Consider the following 18,828-nt stretch of genomic DNA (forward strand, 5'->3'; position numbering starts at 1 on the left):
TCACGCCCCACCACCAAGCTGTTGCCAAATTCTGATTATTCCTCCTTCACTTCTCTTAGTGTTTCGCTCTCTCTCCGCCTCCCCTGAATCAATTAACCCCAATCAGGACACTAACGAGCACAGGTTATGGAAAATTACTCCAACTTCTGATAACTATCAAGTTTACTCTTCCTACCTTAGACTCAGTGAACACATTGAACACAATCCCCCTGTATGAGTGCTTACAGTGGAAAACAGCACTGGATGGAGAGGTACCCAGGGGCAAGAAATAAATGGTGAGGTCAATGCTCAGACTCGCTAAGCTTATGCATAATGAGAGAGTCAGGTGGAAGGTGGTGCAACTGCGTGGGCTGCAGGGGTTCAGCCAACAGAGCCAAAACCCACTGGGGGCTTGCCTGACAACAGCAAGGTGAGCTCCCCAGGTCCACTGTTAAGTGCTGCAACATCCAGGCAAAATCCTGACAGGCCCCCCTTTGCTGCACACAGCAGCATTCCAATTCTGCAACGGCTTTGAAGCTTCCAGTGGAAATCGTAATGCAGGCGTCATCCCCCCAACTAACCTGCAGTTCTGATGAGGCAGAAATCGCCAGCATCATATTCACCCCAAGGACCTACTGTTTCTATTTTAAAATTCAGGGCACACAGGGCAGGCCTCCTATAAAACCTGCTGCTCCTCCCAGCCGTTCCTCACCCTTCTTTTGGGACCTTCTCCTTGGAAAGTCTGGAGAAAAGATGGAGAGAGGTCAGAACCAGCATGTTCCAGGTTTCCCCCGAGCTGCTGCTCTGAACACTTACCTATCTTTTGGCCAACAGTTTGTGGCAATAGACAATCCTTCTTCCTTCATCTCTACTGAAAAGAAAACTGGAAGAAATAATGAATGGTAGGCCAGGTATCATAGCATACACCTATAGTCCCAGCACTTTGAGAGGCCAAGATGGGCAGATAATCTGAGATCAGGAGTACAAGACCAGCCTAGCCAACAAGGTGAAGCCTCATCTCTACTAAAAAATACAAAAATTAGCCAGGTGTGGTGATGCATGCCTGTAATCCTAGCTACTCAGGAGGCTGAGGCAGGAGAATCACTTGAACCCAGGAGGTGGAGGTTGCAGTGAGCCAAGATCACACCACTGCACTCCCGCCTGGGTGACAGAGTGAGATCCCATCTCAAAAAAACAAACAAACAAACAAAAAGAATTTGGCTTAGCCCAAAGAGAGTTCTGGCCTTTGCCTTCAGCTTCTGGGATGAAATCTATGTCATTTCTCATAGGAGTATCTTTGTTTAGGGCAGGGGCTGATCACTTCAGATTGTAGGGTGGGGCTGGCCATACTCAGTAGTCCCACCTCACGGTAGGAGGTAGTCGTGCTAGAAAGACCAACCATGTGCCTTAGAGTGGGGGCTTTGTGTCACATGGTATCAGTCAAGCTGGAGGCTGAGTTCAATCACACGGACAATCAATCAACCATGCGTACGTAATGAAGCCCCAACAAAAACTCTGGATAACAAAGTTCAGGTGAGCTTCCCTGGTTGTCAATACTGCATGTATCTTGTCACACATCAACATCAGGAGGGTCCACACACTCCACAGGGAAAGAGGGCAACAGAAGTTTTGCAGTTAGAACCCTCCCAGACTCTGTCCCTTCCTTTGGCTGATTTCAGTCTCTGTCCTTTCCCTGCAATAAACCATAATGGTGAATATTGCAGCTTCCACTGAGTTATTGGAATCTTTCTAGAACATCATCAAACCTGAAGGTGGTATTGGAAACCCCCCAAACTTGCAGTTGGTGTTAGAAGTGAGGGCAGTCTTGAAACTGTGCCCTCAAATATTGCCGATTTGCTAAATCTGGGCAAATAGCCTTAAAGCAAAGCATAATGTGATCTGGGTTAGTCCACAAGGAAAACTTTACTTTAGGACAAAGTTGCCAAATTCTGAAAATGAGGGTTCTGGAATCCACCTCAAGAGACCTCTTAAAACAGTCTCATCTTCCTTCCAAGGTGTGGTTTGTGCTGACCACAGCAGAGCACCAGCCAGAAGGCCCTAGAGTCCAGAAGGTCCTCATCTGGGGGTGGACCTCTCTCCACGCCTAAACCTCCAGAGCTTTCCCATCAAATTTAGAATGAAATCCAACATTCTTACCCTTTTTGTGTGTTTGTGCGTGTGCTATTTCCCACTACAATGTAAATCTAGATAACTGCCAGCATGTACTAGACACACTGTAAATGTTTGCTGAATACGTGAATAGCCCAAATATAAATAATATAGAAATGCTTATTTTTGCCAGCAAGATTTCGTCTCTTGGATGAAATTAATTTTTTCTTAATTGAGATATAATTCAGATTCCATACAATTCAGTCTTTTACAATTCAGGGCTTTTTAGTATGTTTACAAAGTTGTGCAACCTTGTAAATATGGTAAATCACCACTCTTTATGTTAAACTACCACTATTTTAATTTCTCTGGCTTAACTTTAATACCAGTTCCTCCTTCCTCTCTACCTTGTGGTTCTAATAGGAGCTGCCAGTCATAACACCCCACATTCATCAACCCTAAGCAGGGCCCAGGGCCTAGGCGAGGTCACATTCCCCCAGCACTTTCCAACAGAAACTAAGAAAGACCTTCCTTCTCGGGTGGGGAAGCTGGGAGGAATGAGTACTGAGCCAGGGTGCCCAGATCCCTTGCCATGTGGAAGCAGTTGGTCCATGATAGCTAAGAATAAATCCAACCACACAGAGAGACACAGAGAGAAAACACTGATTCTGGTTGTCCCCAAGGCCAGCCATCCCATTCTACTTCACACAGTTTGGTTACATTAGCCAACAATCCTTCCCTAGTGGAGTTCCAATGGCTTTCTGTAACTTGAAACTTAAGGTATTCCAATCAATAAAGTCCTTGTCCTGCTCACACATCCTTCAACACATGCTTATTAAGTGTTTACTGTGTGCACGGCACTTGCCTTGGAGAGTACAATCTAGCAGGGCCACAACAAGTGTGGTAAATGCAATGAAAGGGAAATGTGCAGAGAAAGTATCTCACCCACAGTCAGGGCAGAAATGACACCTAAGCTAGGACCTAACTTTAGAAAGGAATAAGTATAGGAAGAGAAGTACACAAGATGCCATAGGAATCAGAAGCAACCAGCATCCACAGGAGAGGTAAGGGAAGCTATAGGAAACATGTGATGTTCGAATTGAGCCTTAAAGGATGGATAAGATGTAGATATTTAGAGAAAGGGCATAAGAGCATCTCAAGTAGAAGAAAAATTGAGTAAAGGCCAGATACAGGAAACAGTGTGAAATTAACAGGAATCTAGGATACATGGAGGTAAGAGGTAGGAATTAGGCTGCAAAGGCAGATTGGGAGCACTTCGCAAGACAAAGCTCTTCAGGTTTAGGGCAGGGAAGCCGCATGCTCAGCTCTGCACTGTAACAGCCAGGAGAATGGAAGATGGAGAAGACGGGCAAGATGGGGTCAGGGAAACCAGTGTGGTGCCTATTGCAATAGTCCAGAGAACAAGACGATTTAAACCAGCAGAGTGGCCAGGGAAGTAGATAAGAATATATGTGAGCATCACTGAAGAGGTAGAAATAAGATTTAATAAAATAATAAAATAAATAAATAGTAAAATAAAATAAGCTTTAATTAGACGTGGTGAGAGTGGAGGAGAAAGAGGGACTAAATATGCCAATGATGGCAATGATGATGATGGTGATGATGATGACGGTGATGGCCTTAAACTGGGCTAAGCCTTTTATGCGCATTATGTCATTTAATCTTCACAACCCTATGAAGTAGGTCCCATTCTTATCCCCATGTTAGATTCTAGGAAACTGAGGAACAGAGATTAAGTAACTCAAACAAGGAGAACCTGGATGACACTTTAAAAAATAAGTAATCCAAGTAGAAAAGGACTTGGGAAGGAGAAAGAGGTCACTTTTGCACATACTATGTTGAAGTTGCCTATTTGCATAAAGCTGAGCCCCCAACTTCAGTTTGAATGTATCCCTATCAAACAAGAATAGTCTTACCTACATTTTCTTTTCTTTCTTTCTTTTTTTTTTTTTGAAACAGAGTCTGGCTGTGTCGCCCAGGCTGGAGCGCAGCGGTGCGATTTTGGCTCACTACAACCTCTGCCTTTCAGGCTGAAGCCATTCTCCTATCTCAGCCTCCTGAGTCACTGGGACTACAGGCATGCACCACCACAGTCAGCTATTTTTTGTGTTTTTTGTAGAGATGAGGGGCAGGAGGAAGAGATTTGTGTTTTTTGTAGAGACGAGCGGCGGAGATGGGTAGAAGACAGTGCAGAGGTTGGGAGGGTGTCTCACTTTGTTGCCCAAGCTGGCCCGGAACTCTTGAGCTCAAGCTATCCATCTGCCTCGGCCTCCCAAAGTGCTAGGATTACAGACATGAGCCACCGCGCCAGCCATACCTACATTTTCTTAATGAGTACACAACAAGGTGCAAAATCCCAAGCTGTCTTAAATCAAGGTAGATTATGTTGACTGCTCCCCCATCTACCATGGCTGTCACTCTGCGACAAAAGGAAATTAGATTCATCTGATAAGCTTTGTTTTTCACAAAGTAATGTGAGATGATTACCCAGTACCCTGTGGTCTTCTAGAAGTTTGCAAATTGATTTTTTGATTATCTGTTCCAGTGATTTTCCAAGTAGTCAGTGTTTTTCCAAGTTATTCAGCTTTACAGTATGGGTGAGTTAAAATTCATATTTGCTTTCATATTAATACATGAAGTGTTAATGTTGTAATTATTTGGGATATTTTTGCATGCGGCATCAGATATACTCTGAGGGAACATACATATGAATCTGCATGACTATAAATACCCTTGTTGAGGGGCACAAATCAATTTTCATGTGGAATCCATCAGAGTTTATGACTATATGCAAAAATGAAAGCATACAGGAACACATGGTTAGTTCAAATACCCCAAACAGGTTAAGCTTATCACTTTCTAGAAACGATTATATATGATGAATTTTTTTTAAAAAACTTCAAGTAGAAAAATTACTACTGTGTTTATGTAGCTATACTGTGAACACTGACCAAAAATACAAACGATTTTTTTGGCCAGGCATGGTGGCTCACGCCTGTAATCCCAGCACTTTGGGAGGCTGAGGCAGGCAGATCACTTGAGGTCAGGAATTCAAGATCAGCCTGGCCAACATGGTGAAATCCCATCTCTACTAAAAACATAAAAATTAGCTGGGTGCGGTGGCACACACCTAAAATCCCAGCTAGTCAGGAGGCTGAGACCCGAGAATTGTTCAAACCCAGGAGGCAGAGATTGCAGTGAGCTGAGATGGCGCCACTGCACTCCAGTCTGGGTGACAGAGCGAGGCTTCATCTCAAAAAAAAAAAAAAATTAAATGAATCTTCTCTGCACTCAATCCCCCTAAGCCCCACTCCTTGAAGCCAGGATTTGGAGGGAGTGGTGTCTGGCTAGAGCACCAGGCAGGAATTCAATCTTTTGTGGATACAATCTAAAGTCCAATACTAAGGAATCAAAGAAATAAAATCTCAGAATAGATGTTTCCCGGGTAAAATGAGGGTCTCAGTTAAACGACTGCTAAGGGCCTTTCCAGCTCAAATAGTCTATGAATCTAAAGACTGACTATGAGGATGATGAATGGAAGTTATGGCAAAATGTTTTACAAAAATGCAAAGCCATAAAAATGCCAAATATAACTTAAGTAACCATCTCCCCACAAAGTTAAACCCTTTCATATCATTATGTACCTGTCTTCAGAAATATCTACTATGCTCTGAGTCCACTAAATATTACAGGCATCTCAAGAAAGCTTCTGTCAAATCCATGAGGTCAAAACTCTATTTTATGAAAATGAATGATTAATAGGATGAGTAGACGTGACAGCCTTCATATAAATGGAAGTCTCCTGCCATCTGAAAGCAGTTTCGTCTTGCTTTTTGGAGACAGAATCTCACTAGCTCAGAATGGAGTGCAGCAGCAATCATAGCTCACTGCAGCCTCGAACTCCTGGGCTCAAGCGATCCTCCCACCTCAGCCTCTTGAGCAGCTAGGACTACAGGCACGCACCACTGCCCAGCTAATTTTTTTTTTTTTTTCTTGAGACGGTGTCTCCTTACGCTGTGCAGGCTGATCTTGGTCTCCAGTTCCTGCTCAAGCGATACTCCCACCTCGGCCTCACAAAGTGTTGGGATTATAGCCATGAGCCCCGGCGCTTGGCCTGAAAACAAGTTTAAAACAAACAAAACTACACAGCTTCTGCCTGGCAGCCCCCGGCATCAGCTACCCTCCCTGGCCTTGCCCCTTAGGCTCAGGAGCTGTGAGAGCTGCATTACCCCTTCTTGTTTCCCTAAACCCTAAGAAAAACTTAAATAATCCTTGATTAAGCACTCTGCTAAGAATATATCATGAGTTTCCTACAGGGCCCCTGACTGATACAGGGATAATAATATCATCTGAGAGTAAAATAATCTAAAATAATAATCAAAAAATAAAAATAGGCCCGGTGCGGTGGCTCACACCTGTAATCCCAGCACTTTGGGAAGCCGAGGTGTGTGGACCACCTGAGGTCAGGAGTTCTAGACCAGCCTCACCAACATGGGGAAACCCCATCTCTATTAAAAATACAAAATTAGTTGGGCATGGTGGTGGGCCCCTGTAACCACAGCTACTTGGGAGGCTGAGGCAGCAGAATCGCTGGAATCCGGGAGGCAGAGGTTGCAGTGAGCCGAGATCGTGCCATTGCACTCCAGCCTGGGGGACAAGAGCGAGATCATGCCTGTAATCCCAGCACTTTGGGAGGCCGAGGTGGGTGGATCATGAGGTCAGGAGATCGAGACCATCCTGGCTAACACGGTGAAACCCCGTCTCTACTAAAAAATACAAGAAATTAGCCGGGCGCGGTGGCGGGCGTCTGTAGTCCCAGCTACTCGGGAGGCTGAGGCAGGAGAATGGCGTGAACCCTGGAGGGGGAGCTTGCAGTGAACCGAGATCGCACCACTGCACTGCAACCTGTGCGACAGAGTGAGACTCCGTCTCAAAAAAAAAAAAATACATATCTATATAGTCTTTATTTTAGTCTTTAAATATAGTCTTCATTTTAGATAATCTCATCTAATAACAAAGGGATGCATTTATTTGCATAACAATTGGAAATTGTCACACGTCAATACTAAGACTTCTAATCTAGCGTATCACAAATTCTTAAAGTTTTTTTAAAACACAATGTGTCAAATAAATATATCAAGAGGAAAATGTGTTGGTTTTGTTTTGTTTTGTTTTATTCTGTTTTGTTTTGTTTTATTTTGCCATCGGCTGGAGCCTCAGTATTTGTTATAACCTAATTTTCTTCCCCACCTTCCAAACTGGTTTAGTTAGCTTTCTGCGTCACAAACACAACAGATTGTACATTGAACTATCCTGCCTTTAATAATATGTATTTTCGAGAAATCTTGTTGTCCTAGAATGACTTTAGGTAACTTAAAAGCCCTGCAATGCCTCCCTCCCTCTCCCAGCATCCTCCTCTGTAACAACAAAAAACCGTATAATGTTCTAAAATTGCATCTTTCCTTTTTCTTTCAAAAAAGAGCACTCTTTTGGTCATTTGCTCACCTTCACAGTACAAGGAGAAAATACTGGAGAAAAACCAGCGAGTGTATTTCGGCACGCGACCGCTTGGTTCCCCGCTTTCCTTCACCTCAGACCTAACCTCTCATTTCAAAAGCTGACTTCACTCTGTTGCCAGATACGTCCCTTCCGCCGCCTGCCGCAGGTGGCTGGGGTCTAAGTACGCCTGACCCTCACAAACCCGCTCCAGGGGTAGCTCCTTGGTTCCCTTCAGCCCCTATGGGTCCCGCATGCTTTGAAATGGAATTACAGTTTTGGCTAAAAACATGCCTTTTCCGAGTTAGGAAGAATCTAAATTGACTAAATGCCAGTCTAAAATCTTGGCGTTCCCACACCGGGAGTCGAACCCGGGCCGCCTGGGTGAAAACCAGGAATCCTAACCGCTAGACCATGTGGGAGACGACGAAAGTAAAGCCAAGCCTAGACAAATTGAGTCTTCTCGGTCGGCTTCCGCCCGCTCCATCGCGTTCATCTGCAGACGTCAAACCTGCTCCTGCGCCTGCGCGGAGTCTGCAGCCCTTTAAATTATTCAGGTTCGCATTCTACTGTTTCTCTCCTTGCAGGCGCCCTTGAATCTTTCTTCAATCTACACTCGCGTCTTTCGTGAGCTCATCCAGTCTCCTGGTGCTAGGTACCATGTCGACACCAATGTAGACACTAGACTGGATGAGTCATTGTTCACAATTCCTCACAAAAGCTCCTGCAAAGTCCAAAAGAACTGGGGTTTGAATGTTAGAGGCTGGTGAAGAAGCGAGGACCGCGGGGCGTCGTAACACCGCGCAGTGGAGGCCACGCTGCACTGGCCGGTGTCCGCCGACAGGGTGTGTGCCACAGACACGCAGTGCCTTGCCCGAATTCTGCTCCCCTCAGCGCTGGTCCAGGCTGGCCACAGGCACCACCCCGTCCCTGAAAGTGGATCTTTTCCTCTGAAAAAACAGGAATGAGGACTGCCCGGAAGCCTGGAACATTCCAGGTTCTGATGACCCAGCGGCTAAAGGCAGGATTTGTGTCACCGAAAGCAGCCAGTGGCGGTCTGTAAATGTAGCTTAGAAAAGTGGAGAAAGTCTCTTACTGCAGGCGTTCATGATAGATGGAAACTCCGTGTAGTTTCCAAGGCCCTTCTCGATTTGAAGCATTTCAAGGGAGCGGTTGATGCCTTAGCAGTCTACTGTTTGAATTAGGGAAATGCAAAGAGTCCGCCATTGGGGATAGCCGGCAGAGGGGAGCTGTGGCTCTGGTGTCCTCAGTCGCTTAAGCTACACATAAGTTGTGTTTACTAGCAGAAACTGTGTTAATGGAAGTCTGGGGACAAATTGTGGAAGTTTCAAAGAGTTCAACTAGCAGAGGACACTTTGAAGCCCATTTAAAAGCTAAGATCACTCCTCACTCCCCTAACTGCCGCAGGGACTTAGAAGGTCCTCCTTCTCCCTCTGAGGCTAAGGTTCATCTGTGACATTCATCTTCAACAGAGGAGGGGCGAGAATAGACTGGAAATAGAAATTGTTCTGCCTTGCACTCATTACCACGATGAAGCTCTCCAACAGGGAATGAATGTAACCCAACATAATTAAAAGTGAATATGGGCCGGCCGCGGTGGCTCACGCCTGTAATCCCAACACTTTGAGAGGCTGAGGAGAGTGGCTCACATCTGAGGTCAGGAGTTCGAGACCAGCCTGGCCAATATGGTGAAGCCCCCATCTCTATTAAAAATGCAAAAATTAGCTGGGTGTGATGGTGCACGCCTGTAATCTCAGCTACTTGGGAGTCCGAGGCAGGGAGAATCGCTTGAACTGGGGAGGTGGAGGTTGTAGTGAGCTGAGATCATACCACTGTACTCCAGCCTGGGCGACAGAGTAAGACTCTGTCTAAAAAAAAGAAAAAAGAAAAAAAGAATGGGAATGTGGCTCTGAAAAAAAACAGAAGCATTGACAGCAAACCTACTCTGTGTATCAGACACATTCAAATGTGTTTATTTAATCCTCATAGTGTACCTATGAGGTAGGTCTTACCCACATTTTAGTTGGTTCTTCCTGTGCTATCTTTGAACAGAGTACGGAGTTTCTTAATCAGACAGCTGCTTTCCTTTTGAGGATATTTGCTTTGGAACACCAAAGAAAACTCTCCAAAACAAACGCCCTCAACTACAGAATACCTGACATCTGTGGTTCTCAATTTGAGGGCTCAGATTTCATAAATACTTTTCAGTTTTATATTTCCCTTTGATGATAATTCTTTTTAAAAAAGACATCTTACCGGTTTTCAAGATCTAATTTCTCACAGTAACCCATCCATTGGACGGGCACCATCCTTAGGATGTAACCAAAATGTGAATTTACTTTTGCTTTCTCACGATCCCTAAACTGAAATTTGTTCCATTTTTCTCTTTACCAGTGGATGAAAACTCAAGCAGTAGCAGAAAGCCCTATGGTCACTTTATTTTTATTGTTTATTTTGAGACAGGGTCTCACTCAGTGACCCAGGCTGGAGTGCAGTGGCTTGATCTCATCTTACTGCATGCAGCCTTGACTTCCCAAGCTCAAGTGATCCTCCCATCTCAGCCTCCCAAGTAGCTGGGACTGCTGGTGGCACTCACCACCAAGCCCAGCTAATTCTTGTCTTTTTTGTAGAGACAGGGCTCCACCACGTTGTCAAGGCTGGTATCGAACTCCTGGGCTCAGAAGGCCCACTTTAGCCTCCCAAAGTGCTGGGAGCCTGTGGCCACTTTAAGTAATAAAACACAATCCAGCACAATACACTGTTTAACAGCTCAGTCCTCATTCTCAAATAGTTCACCCCAGCCCAACTTGGGCATGATTTCCAGCTCGAAGTGGTGGTTTGCTGGAGCAGGCTCCTACTGCCTCACAGGAGCCCATGGTGGGCTTCTCTTCCTAACTCTGTGTTCCGTGACATCGCATTGGTAGCCTGAGATGGCCACACTGGGAGTATTTACCCCATGGAAACAGGTAAATGCTACAAGGCAGGGCTTTTTCCTTGAAAAGCCAGTGTGCTGGTCAAAAAATAGCGATGTGCTGGTTAAATGTCACACCAGGTGTGATCCACTGCTTTCTTTCTTTGGCCTTCTGCCTTTCGAGGCTCTGGGGTCCTCCAAGATAGGAGTGTGGGGTAGGGAAGGAAAAGGGGCACAGGGCCGGGTGTGGTGGCTCACGCCTGTAATCCAAGCACTTTGGGAGGCCGAGGCGGGTGGATCACCCGAGATCAGCAGTTCAAGACCAGCCTGGCCAACATGGTGAAACGCTGTCTCTACTAAAAATACAAAATTTATCCGGGCACAGTGGCAGGTGCCTGTAATCCCAGCTACTTGGGAGGCTGAGGCAGGATAATTGAACTGGGGAGGCGGAGGTTGCAGTGAGCCGAGATCGTGCCACTGCACTCCAGCCTGGGCAACAGAGTAAGACCTTGTCTAAAAAAAAAAGTGGGGGTGGGGCACAGAAGTTCCTATTCAACTGACATTGTCCAATGTCAGCTTCCAGCTCTCTGGGCCTAAACTTGTTTTAGGGCTGACTCCTTTTCTCAGTGGTACTCCATGGGTTTTCTCAAAGGCTTCCCTGGGCCTCTTGGACAGGGCCTCACAGAAGGGGATAGCAGTGTTTGCCCAGTGTAGGCCTCAGATCACTGGTATTAGGATCGTCAGTGGCTTTGTTCACCTGCAGATTCCCAGCCCCACCCACCCAGGACTTACAAATGAGAATCTGAATTTTCACAAGGACTTCCCCTCCAAATGATTCTGATGCCAGTAGAGTTTGAGAAACACTGAACCACACGACAATAAATCCCCTTCAGTCGCTAAAAGCCCATGATCCCTGAAGCACAGTTTCTGTCATTTCCTGTTCCTGCTCAAAAGCGTGGAAAAATGGCATCTCGTTGCTTGTTGAGTAAAATCTAAATTCTCTGGGCAAGCTTTCCAGGGTCTCCATAATCCAGCCCTGACATAGCCTGCTAATACTATCCCGCCGCGGCCCTCTTCAGAGGGGCCACATTCCAGATCACTCCACCTGCTCTGTCCTTCCCGTTCCTTTGTTCCACCTTGCTCCACACCACCCTCCCACTCTTCTTTCCAAGCCTGACCTCAATCCCAAGGCCAGCTCAGCCTTTGAAGTCACCTCAGGTCCTCTTGTTCACAAGGCACTGCCTCCCGCTTCCTCTGAATCCCAAAGCACAGACCTTTAAAAAATGGTGATATAATCTTACGTCTTGCCACCCTTATTATTTCAGTTATTTAATGGGAAAGTCCATGAATAAAAATCAGATTTTGTAATCCCCCTGGGAACTCAGTCCTGCACTCAATCATTCTGTCACATAGTCCTTCCTTTTATCTAACTTAAATACTTCCTGCTGTACTTCTATATGAAAGCTGCCACCTTTTAACCACCAGCGGGAACAAAATGTTTCTGGGAGGAGGAAAAAAAAAAACATGAATTTTTGAAGTTTGGCCAGACCAGTAAGTGAGCTGCATTTCTTTAGTTCCACACACACACAAAAAAGCCTTCTTGTTGACACAAGAAACAGTTATTCCTGTTCCCATGCATCTAGGTCTGATTTTCACTGGGCAACTGTCCCATTTTATCCACCATTTGATACTGGAAAAAAGCCCCAAACACAATGTACTTGCCAGGCATCTCCATTAGCCAAAGCAATCTGGGGTGTGATTCAGGCTTGTGTTTGCCAGTCATTTAGGAGTTAGAATGGTTTCCACTTTAGTAGGCCCAGGAGTCATCCTTTATAAGGCCATCACAAATAAGCGCCAATTAAATTCCACTCTCCCAAGAACAGCTCTGGCCAGCACAAACTCATCCTATGGCATAAGGTTAACCTCAAAGCTCTCTTGAGTAACAGCACCTGCCCCTGCTGACCAGTGTGAATTAATCTTCATGGCCTAACACTAGGTTCAGTTTCTAAAATAGGGTTTGATCTCAGGAGGCCACTGGAATGACAGAGCTTCCTCGAGGGCTTGTTTAGATCATAGAATTCTGCCCCTTCCCTCTGTGCCAAATCTAGCAACTCCTACTTGTTCTATGACTCAGGACAAACATCCTTGAACTCTCAGTGCTGGGTGAGGTGCTCATTCTGGATTATCATTAGGCTGGATGGAGTTCCCTGTTTCCCTCCCTGTGGTAGACAGTAAGCTCCCTCATGGCGGAGTCTAGGTCTTACTCTGTTGTATTCCCAGCTTCCAGCACAGTGCTTGGCACACATAATGACTTAATGAATCAGCATTTTAATATAGTAACAATTCTCACAGTGGCGCAATGAGATAGGTACCAATAGTCTTCCCATTTTACAAATTAGAAAACAGAAACATAGGAGATTAAGTAAGTTACAGAAGCAGGATTCAAATTCAGGCATTTCATCTGGGCACAATTAATTAATCTTTTTTTAATATATATTTTGTTTAATGTGAGACTTCCTGCACCAACTTAATGAGTCTCTTAAAATATCTTGGTTTCTTTGGGGATCCTCCTATAAAAGTAACTTTTTCCCTTAAATCAGCGTATAACAAGAGAGGACTATTCCTCAGCTAGGTGAAAGTATCTCCACAGCATCTTTCTTTACACATCATCAGCACTCATGCATGTTTGCATGATTGATCGCTTGCTTCATTCATTCATCCAATAATGAATCAATCCATCTCAGAGAAATAGTCTTGGTTTCTACCTAGCACCTAAGTGGCAAAGCAAACTAATTGAGAGTCTCAGAAGGCCATAATTTTAACATTTAAGTAACAACAACATAGAACAAGAAACTACATCCCTGTCTCCTAATATCGCTGGCACACACTCTCTTTCTTCCCCTACCTTCCCTTCACCTAATCTGATAGCACAAGACAGGAAGAGCTTTACCAGCCCATCATCATACTCACCCTCATTAGTGTGCTCCTACCAGGGCTCGACCTGGGATGACACGTGCTTTTCTTGTTTTTCTTCAAGAATGCACTTAGGAATTGTGAGTCCAAGCACTTCATGGCCTGGCATCTGGAAAACTTGCCCACCATTGTAGTTTCTTGTTTCATGTTGCAGTTGCTCAAATATTGAAATTATGGCCTGCTGAGACCCTCAGTTAATTTGCTTTGCTCCTTAGGTGCTAGGTAGAAATCAAGTTGGACCTTGTATTGGAGGTTAAAGGTATTTCTGGTTCATTTCTGGACTTCTCAGCAGTAGTTCAGAGTGGAGTGAGCTTTCTAAACTCATTTTCTTCTTTCCTCGTGAGATGATCTATCTCAATAATCTTCAACAGGTCCATGGCCAGGGATTATGCCAAGTTTAATGTTCATCATGACACCCGATATATATTTGACAGTGGTTGATATAAAAACAATAGCTATGACATATAGGATTCACTATGTGCCAGATAATTCTAAACACTTTAATAATTAACAATTTAATTCTCACACTGACCCAATGAGATAGGTACCAATATTATTCCCATTTTACAGATTAGAAAACTGAAACATAAGGAGGTTAAGTAACTTGCCCAAAGTCTGACAACTTATAAATAGTAGATGCGGGATTCAAACCCAGGCATTTCATCTCTGGAGTCTTAATGTATCTTCATATACCTTAACAAATCTACCCCTACTATTATAAGCATATTGCATAAAACAGGGCACTGTCATAAATAATCATAATGATAATGCCTTCAGCAACAATGGCAGCATACATTCTGAAGCCTGATGGCATCTTCAAAGGAGAATGAGGAAGAGGTTATGGGCTCTTCTTAAACCAATAAAAATAAACATTTTGTGATCTAAGACTTCATAGATGCTAACATTGGAATGGAGAAGATGTCTGTCCCTGGTCCCTTCTTCCCTCCTCATCTATCCATTTTCAGAAATATCACCTCATTTATGGCTGTTCAAAAATAAACTAATGTTTCTCTCTCTCAACCCAGTCTAGAGATAGAAATCTCATCATTTCCTCCTGCAACCTCTGCTCAGAAAGAGCTTCACTATTGTTCACTGATTGGTTAATTGATTGATTCATGCAATCAACAAACCAGGCTGGAAGATTCATGAGGCATAAAACATCCTATCCCTCTAAAGCTGCAACCTTCTTGGCATCTACACATGGGCAATTAATGAGGACCTCAGGATTCATATAGCTAAAGCTGAGCTCCTGAGAGTCCATCCCCAACCCCACTCCCCAACCAGCTCCCTCTGCATCTTCTCCATCCCAGTTAATAGCAGCTTTATTCTCCCTGTTGCTCCAAGCCAGAACCCTGGAATCACCCTTGATTCCACTCTCTCTCAGCCTACCTCCAACCCCTCAGAAAATCCTATTGGCTCCATCATGAAAATAGACCCAGAATTGGATCCCTTCTCCCATTCCCCGGTCTGAGCCACCATCGTCTCTCACCTGGGTTAGACTGTGCACCACCTTCCCACCTCTGCAGCCTGTTCTCAACAAGGCAAGCAGAAGGAATCTTAAATCAGCTCATGCCACTTTTCAAAATCCTCCAGTGGCTTTCCATCTCACTCAGAATAAAAACCAAAATCCTGACTATAATCTACAAGGTCCTGCGTGACAACCACCCCACCCATTCATTCTCCTCCCTCCCCATGCACCGAGGCTCCGCTTGCCATTCTTCTAATCCTCTAGATACGTCCTCACCTCAAGGCCTTTGCACCTGTGTGGGGAGGAAAGCGCTTTCCAGCCACCTGCATAGCTTGCTCCCTCACCTTCCCCAGGTCCTTTACAAATTATCTTCTCAGTGAGATCTTCTCTGTTTACCCTATCTGAAGCTTCAGCAAATGTCCTGCAGTTTTCCTGCTTTTCACTTTCTCACTAGCGTATACTGATATTTGACATATTGTGTGTGTGCTACATTTATCTTGCTTGTTGTCTGTCTTTTCTACCATGGCACAAACATTTTTGCTGTTTCATTCACTACTATATCCCCTGCCTGGAACAAAACTTGAAATTTAGTAGACATTCAATAAATATTTGTTGAACAAATGAATGAATGAGGACAGTAACACAGATGACAGCATTCAAGGTTATGCTGAGCGATAATGACCACCATGAGAATTAAGAAGCATTAATTCTTAATTCTCTCCATAAGAATTAAGATCACTTCTGGTGAGGGCAGTCACAGAAATGTCAAAAAGAAGGTAGGACTCTAGGTGGTGGACAGAACCTAGCATGCGGGATGTAACATGAGCATAACTCAGAAGCAGATTTGGAGAGGGGCCGTTCATTAGAACATGTAGTTAATTTCCGAGCAGTTGATAGACAGTTCCCTACCATGAGAAACTGTTGAACAATAATATCTTTCTTTGGAGTTCTTCTGAGGATAATAATTTTATAAAGGGGACTGGGATGTACTACTGAGTACAGATTAAGTCAGCTGCTGATTACTGGCGCAAGAGGACCTGAATCTCCTCTTAGCAATCCTTTAAAATTAAAAGGCTATTCAGACTACATCAGAACAGCACTGTCTTCCATTTCCTGTTCTGTTAAAGTTCAGGGTCTTTCTAGTCTACCTACAAGTAAACGTTTAATAAACAGCATTTCCTAGTAATCTTGCAAACACCCATCTGCATTGCTGTTCATCTTTTCCCCTATTTCCCTGGACAAAACGTTGAGCAATGAACAGTGCTTGTCAAAGTAGAAGCAGAAATGCAAGAGAGAAGCTATGCAGCAGATGAATCAGAACCACCAGCAGCAATATTCCTATGGAAATAAACAAAGACAACTAAATGAGAAAAGTTAAAAGTGGTTTATTCAGAACTTGCCATAGCAAGGGAGCCAGCCACCATCGCTTGTGTTTTGGTGAGACTCCAAGGCAGGCAGAGGAGCTGGAATGCTTTAAAGTGAGAAACAGGGAAGGTTTCAGGTGTGCCCTGATTGGAGGCTGTCTGCATGGGGGCAGGCTAACTAGAATAGGAACATCTTATGGGATTGGTTAGTGGGGGCATATCTGGCTTTCTCTGGTTGGTCCTAAATTAAAAGTAAGAACAAAAATTAGAGGCTGGGCACGGTGGCTCACGCCCTGTAATCCCAGCACTTTGGGAGGCCGAGGCGAGCAGATCATTTGAGGCCAGGAGTTCAAAACCAGCTTGGCCAACATGACGAAACCCCATCTCTACTAAAAATTTAAATAGCTGGGCGCAGTGGCGCATGCCTATACTTCCAGCTACTCAGGAGGCTGAGGCACAAGAATCGCTTGAACGTGGGAGGCGTAGGCTGCAGTGAGCCGAGATTGTGCCACTGCACTCCAGCCTGGGCGACAGAGCAAGACACTATATATCAGGCCGGGCGCGGTGGCTCACGCCTGTAATCCCAGCACTTTATGAGGCTGAGGCCGGGGGATTAACTGAGGTCGGGTGTTTGAGACCAGTCTGACCAATATGGTGAAACCCCGTCTCTACTAAAAATACAAAAATTAGCCTGGCTGTGGTGGCGCGTGCCTGTAGTCCCAGCTATTCAGGAGGCTGAGGCAGGAGAATCGCTTGAACCTGGGAGGCAGAGGTTGCAGTGAACTGAGATCGCGCCACTGCACTCCAGCCTGGGTGACGGAGGGAGACCTTGTCTCAAAAAAAAAGGACCCTATTTCAAAAAATTAAAGGAGCTGTAAGTTATTAATCAAGTCCTGGGGCTTCTTACTACAGAAGGTAGTGTTTCGCTTCCTGGATTGTTCTAGAGATAGCAGCGTGACTTCCTCCAAGTCTGACTTATAGCAGGCTGGTTTCCTGGGCTGTTTATTATGGAGACGGGGCTGTTTCCTGGGCAGGTTGCTGCAGGTTGCGGGCCAGAGCTCCATTTTTACATGTGGTCCAGCCATTGCCCATCTGTGTACACAGTCTCTCATTTCCAAGAGGGTCAGCAGTCTCCCTGCAGCTTCAAAACTCCTCTGCATGACAAGATATAATTCAGCGTCCCCTCACTTCTTCCTTCCACTTACCAGTCCGCGCCCCTCTCCTAAGGCCCAACAATGCTTAATCTTCCCTTTGTTTTTTCCTCACTGTAGCATCTCTCCTACCTCACCTATTTGAGCAAGATATCTCTTTTATATTTAAAATCCTTTTGAAAATCACCTTCAGCCGGGTGCAGTGGCTCACACCTGTAATCCCAGCACTTTGGGAGGCCAAGGTGGGCGGATCACCTGAGGTCTGCAGTTTGAGACCAGCCTGGCTAACATGGTGAAATCCCGTCTCTACCAAAAATACAAAATTGGTCGGGCGTGGTGGCGGGCGCCTGTAATCCCAGCTACAAGGGAGGCTGAGGCAGGAGAATCGCTTGAACCCTGGGAGGCGGAGGTTGCAGTAAGCCAGATCACGCCACTGCACTCCAGCCTGGGCGACAGAGCAAGACTCTATCTCAAAAAAAAGAAAGAAGGAAAGAAAATCACCTTCGTGCAGTCTCCGATACCAGCCCCCTCCCAAAAAACTCCGGTTCCCCTTTTCTTTCTAGAGTGTTTATGGGTCCATTATTTATTTACAGGTACACATACTTATCACGGGGTATTAACATAAGTAACAGTGGCTATGTTTGTTTCCCAAGACTGCTCAGAGCCTGGGATAGTACCAGAGGTGTGCTTAGTAAATGGTTCTGAAGGATAAAAGACAGAGCTATGCCTTGGAAAAACCGAGAGCAATGCCAGTCAACCAGACAGAAGAGTTTCACATCATCTGCTTGACCCTGGGTGATAGCTTTTCTCCTCAGACCTTCTTTTATTTTAAATTCAGAAACACACAAGAGGCATTTCAGAACCGTGTGCATCCTCTACATTTGGAAAAACAGTTTCCTAGCTCTGTTTGAGGAGTGGTAAAATTATATATAACACCCGATATTATATGCATATAAATATTAAATAACATTTAATGGTTATCATAGGTGAGAATTTAATTAAATCAGTATCTGGATCTGTAAATGAAATCCAGGTACTGATTTAATTAAATTTTCACCTATGATAGCTATTAAACTAAAGCCACATGGCAATAACAAGAATGAAATCAGCCTTCCACATTTACAATCGTAACTACAAAATAAATTGAGTAAGTATAATAAAGACGAACATAACAGCATCGCAATATGACAATGCCCTTTACCTAGATTCAGATTGGCTCCTGAAACACCTTGGATCATCCACCAGGAAAGCTTGATGTGGCCTGAGCTTCTGTCCAATACTCAGTACCAGCACTATAATAAGTTCTATTCAATTAAAATAAATATATGGCCGGGC

At 44.7% G+C, this 18,828-nt stretch overlaps 1 non-coding gene across 1 annotated transcript; it reads right to left on the reverse strand.

Annotated features, from left to right (window-relative positions):
* Positions 1-7,955: 7,955 nt before the first annotated feature.
* On the reverse strand, positions 7,956-8,027 carry TRNAE-UUC (transfer RNA glutamic acid (anticodon UUC)). The gene has a single exon. It is a non-coding gene; the product is annotated as a tRNA-Glu (tRNA).
* Positions 8,028-18,828: the final 10,801 nt, after the last annotated feature.

This window comes from Hylobates moloch, unplaced genomic scaffold (genome assembly GCF_009828535.3).
Source record: "Hylobates moloch isolate HMO894 unplaced genomic scaffold, HMol_V3 SCAFFOLD_4, whole genome shotgun sequence".
Lineage (NCBI taxonomy): Eukaryota > Metazoa > Chordata > Mammalia > Primates > Hylobatidae > Hylobates > Hylobates moloch.